This window comes from Schistocerca americana, unplaced genomic scaffold, assembly GCF_021461395.2.
Source record: "Schistocerca americana isolate TAMUIC-IGC-003095 unplaced genomic scaffold, iqSchAmer2.1 HiC_scaffold_416, whole genome shotgun sequence".
NCBI lineage: Eukaryota > Metazoa > Arthropoda > Insecta > Orthoptera > Acrididae > Schistocerca > Schistocerca americana.
In genome coordinates, this window is record NW_025726144.1 from 15,001 (window position 1) to 20,000 (window position 5,000).

Here is a 5,000-nt window from a genome sequence, read left to right on the forward strand (position 1 = left end):
TCACCTTAATGCGGCTTGTACTGAGACATGCATGGCTTAATCTTTGAGACAAGCATATGACTACTGGCAGGATCAACCAGGGAGCTGCGTCAACTAGAGCTGAGCAGCCGGCCGCCCGGGAGTGTGTCCCGGGGGCCCGCGCGAACACGCAAGCGTCCGCTCAATTATTCTGCAAACAGGAGGAGGCTGAGCTCCCCTGCACGATACACCTCGAAACCCTCTCAGGTCCCGGCGGCGCGCAGCGCCGTCCTAAGTACTTGGTCGGGTTCGAGAGAGGCGCAATCGCCCGGAGTTTGGCGAGTAGACGCTTTAGGTGCGACCACCCGTGCTCCCAACTGAGCTTGCCGCTGCCGACAGAGGCCCGGGAGCGTGCTGTCGTGGCATTGCCGGCGGGAGACAACACGCGCCACCTACGGTGGCCGGCAGCTCCAACGCCAGCGCCACAGAAGGACAAAAGCCCCACTTGGGTGCCGAAGCGAACTCTCCCAGCACAGCGCACGCGCCAACACGTCCGCACAGCTGCGATACAAACCACCTGCGAGAACCGCAGAGGCGACCGAGCAGCAGACGGCGTCGCGGCGCCGAGCGCCGGGCGGCGGCGCATCCTCAGCGCACACAGTCCTCAATCGGACCAGCACACTGCAGATGTCCACCGCGCTTCGCACCGGGCCCGCGAGGACCTACTTTGGCCGCACGGCGCCGCGTGCAGGGTGCGCCGGCGCGCAGCTGCGCCGCCTGCCGCCTCCGTCGGCCGGCGCGCCTGCCACTGGCCGCCCCCACCAGCCGGCTGTAGCGCGTGCGCCCACGCACCGCGCGGCCAGCACGCCGGGAGGCCCCCCCTCACCGGCCGGGGACGGTCCCACCCAGCCACCGCCGCGTATCGCTTCACACCCACATGCCATTCACGTTCGTGGGCATGGTGGGTATCGCTGAAACAACCGGTTGGTAGCTCAACCGATCGTCGCCATCACTGATTCACCTCTAGCGAGAACAACCGCACCACAACGGTTTACCAGTTGTTCATTTGCGTAACGTCACCAGCAAACGTAGACGTCCATCGCCATTTGCAAATTCAACGATTGTTGCATGCCTGTGTCAGGTGTCACGACACACTATGTCTGCCCACATACACGCAACAACATGTGCACGCTTCGCGAACACGTGGAAGGTGGCCCCCGTACGTATGCGATGTCCATTGCGCGAACGACTGTCAACCGGCCTCTGTCGCATGTCGCAGATGTGGAACGCAGTGCACCATGCTGTCACGGTGTGTGAGAAGAGACGACTACGTCTGACAACACGCGCCACTACATCAACAGACGGCTCATGCTGATCGCCATCCAGGGCATACCACACTGCAATCCGGCTCTTATAGGGAGACGACACATAGCTGAGTGCACAACAGTTGGACCGCATGGTTCGCCGTTGTTGGCGCAGTCGTTGTACGGTCACATGTACCACGATGTATCATTCAGTACATGAGGACCAATGTGCAGTACAGTGTGTGATTTGGACGTACAACATCAGCGGACAGTTGACACAGGCCGTACCACAGCGTAGGCTAAGTGCTTCGCCATGCGAATGCCAATGAACAACTGCGAAGGGCATTGAGCATGTACGTCCTGCTGCCATCCACATTACAGTGTATCGCTGCAAGGTGTTTAACATGAAGCGATACACTGGGGACCAGGCAGTGCGAGTAGCAAACTATATTGCGGGGGTTGCAGTTAGGCAACACTACACTAATTTAACGCGTCGTATGACAATTACAGAGCGGGTTAAGGCCCAACGTGTGTTGGGTTAAGGCCCAACGTGTGTTGGGTTAAGGCCCAACGTGTGTTGGGTTAAGGCCCAACGTGTGTTGGGTTAAGGCCCAACGTGTGTTGGGTTAAGGCCCAACGTGTGTTGGGTTAAGGCCCAACGTGTGTTGGGTTAAGGCCCAACGTGTGTTGGGTTAAGGCCCAACGTGTGTTGGGTTAAGGCCCAACGTGTGTTGGGTTAAGGCCCAACGTGTGTTGGGTTAAGGCCCAACGTGTGTTGGGTTAAGGCCCAACGTGTGTTGGGTTAAGGCCCAACGTGTGTTGGGTTAAGGCCCAACGTGTGTTGGGTTAAGGCCCAACGTGGGTTGGGTTAAGGCGCAACGTGGGTTGGGTTAAGGCCCAACGTGGGTTGGGTTAAGGCGCAACGTGGGTTGGGTTAAGGCGCAACGTGGGTTGGGTTAAGGCGCAACGTGGGTTAGGTTAAGGCGCAACGTGGGTTAGGTTAAGGCGCAACGTAGGTTAGGTTAAGGCGCAATATAGGTTAGGTTAAGGCGCAATATAGGTTAGGTTAAGGCGCAATATAGGTTAGGTTAAGGCGCAATATAGGTTAGGTTAAGGCGCAATATAGGTTAGGTTAAGGCGCAATATAGGTTAGGTTAAGGCGCAACGTAGGTTAGGTTAAGGCGCAACATAGGTTAGGTTAAGGCGCAACATAGGTTAGGTTAAGGCGCAACATGGGTTAGGTTAAGGCGCAATATAGGTTAGGTTAAGGCACAATATGGGTTAGGTTAAGGCACAATATGGGTTAGGTTAAGGCACAATATGGGTTAGGTTAAGGCACAATATGGGTTAGGTTAAGGCACAATATGGGTTAGGTTAAGGCACAATATGGGTTAGGTTAAGGCACAATATGGGTTAGGTTAAGGCACAATATGGGTTAGGTTAAGGCACAATATGGGTTAGGTTAAGGCACAATATGGGTTAGGTTAAGGCACAATATGGGTTAGGTTAAGGCACAATATGGGTTAGGTTAAGGCACAATATGGGTTAGGTTAAGGCACAATATGGGTTAGGTTAAGGCACAATATGGGTTAGGTTAAGGCACAATATGGGTTAGGTTAAGGCACAATATGGGTTAGGTTAAGGCACAATATGGGTTAGGTTAAGGCACAATATGGGTTAGGTTAAGGCACAATATGGGTTAGGTTAAGGCACAATATGGGTTAGGTTAAGGCACAATATGGGTTAGGTTAAGGCACAATATGGGTTAGGTTAAGGCACAATATGGGTTAGGTTAAGGCACAATATGGGTTAGGTTAAGGCACAATATGGGTTAGGTTAAGGCACAATATGGGTTAGGTTAAATCACAACGTGGGTTAGGTTAAGGCACAACGTGGGTTAGGTTAAGGCACAACGTGGGTTAGGTTAAGGCACAACGTGGGTTAGGTTAAGGCACAACGTGGGTTAGGTTAAGGCACAACGTGGGTTAGGTTAAGGCACAACGTGGGTTAGGTTAAGGCACAACGTGGGTTAGGTTAAGGCACAACGTGGGTTAGGTTAAGGCACAATACGGGTTAGGTTAAGGCACAATACGGGTTAGGTTAAGGCACAATACGGGTTAGGTTAAGGCACAATACGGGTTAGGTTAAGGCACAATACGGGTTAGGTTAAGGCACAATACGGGTTAGGTTAAGGCACAATACGGGTTAGGTTAAGGCACAATACGGGTTAGGTTAAGGCACAATACGGGTTAGGTTAAGGCACAATACGGGTTAGGTTAAGGCACAATACGGGTTAGGTTAAGGCACAATACGGGTTAGGTTAAGGCACAATACGGGTTAGGTTAAGGCACAATACGGGTTAGGTTAAGGTACAATACGGGTTAGGTTAAGGCACAATACGGGTTAGGTTAAGGCACAATACGGGTTAGGTTAAGGCACAATACGGGTTAGGTTAAGGCACAATATGGGTTAGGTTAAGGCACAATATGGGTTAGGTTAAGGCACAATATGGGTTAGGTTAAGGCACAATATGGGTTAGGTTAAGGCACAATATGGGTTAGGTTAAGGCACAATATGGGTTAGGTTAAGGCACAATATGGGTTAGGTTAAGGCACAATATGGGTTAGGTTAAGGCACAATATGGGTTAGGTTAAGGCACAATATGGGTTAGGTTAAGGCACAATATGGGTTAGGTTAAGGCACAATATGGGTTAGGTTAAGGCACAACGTGGGTTAGGTTAAGGCACAACGTGGGTTAGGTTAAGGCACAACGTGGGTTAGGTTAAGGCACAACGTGGGTTAGGTTAAGGCACAACGTGGGTTAGGTTAAGGCACAACGTGGGTTAGGTTAAGGCACAACGTGGGTTAGGTTAAGGCACAACGTGGGTTAGGTTAAGGCACAACGTGGGTTAGGTTAAGGCACAATACGGGTTAGGTTAAGGCACAATACGGGTTAGGTTAAGGCACAATACGGGTTAGGTTAAGGCACAATACGGGTTAGGTTAAGGCACAATACGGGTTAGGTTAAGGCACAATACGGGTTAGGTTAAGGCACAATACGGGTTAGGTTAAGGCACAATACGGGTTAGGTTAAGGCACAATACGGGTTAGGTTAAGGCACAATACGGGTTAGGTTAAGGCACAACGTGGGTTAGGTTAAGGCACAACGTGGGTTAGGTTAAGGCACAACGTGGGTTAGGTTAAGGCACAACGTGGGTTAGGTTAAGGCACAACGTGGGTTAGGTTAAGGCACAACGTGGGTTAGGTTAAGGCACAACGTGGGTTAGGTTAAGGCACAATACGGGTTAGGTTAAGGCACAATACGGGTTAGGTTAAGGCACAATACGGGTTAGGTTAAGGCACAATACGGGTTAGGTTAAGGCACAATACGGGTTAGGTTAAGGCACAATACGGGTTAGGTTAAGGCACAATACGGGTTAGGTTAAGGCACAATACGGGTTAGGTTAAGGCACAATACGGGTTAGGTTAAGGCACAATACGGGTTAGGTTAAGGTACACATTGTTGTAAGGAAAGGTGTTTTGGGGGGGGGGGGGGCCGGTTTGTTGATTGTGATTATCGTAAGTAAATGACTGCGGCATCATCTGATTTGCCACGTCAGGGTGCACCTTTGGCTCATAACAGGCGGCGCTCTGATTCCATGCTTGTGGCAGACCTGTGTCTTTCATTCCTGCCATTGTTTGTGTGCTGTGACAGGAGGCAGTATTGTGATGTTGGGT

The 5,000-nt window shown here is 51.5% G+C and overlaps 1 non-coding gene across 1 annotated transcript in view; it reads right to left on the minus strand.

Moving 5' to 3' along the window:
• The window catches only part of LOC124582580, a 1,910-nt gene extending 1,827 nt beyond the window's left edge, over nt 1–83 (minus strand). The window contains exon 1 of the ribosomal RNA XR_006973949.1: nt 1–83. This exon is cut by the window's left edge and continues 1,827 nt beyond it. This is a non-coding gene — a ribosomal RNA (small subunit ribosomal RNA).
• Nucleotides 84–5,000: the final 4,917 nt, after the last annotated feature.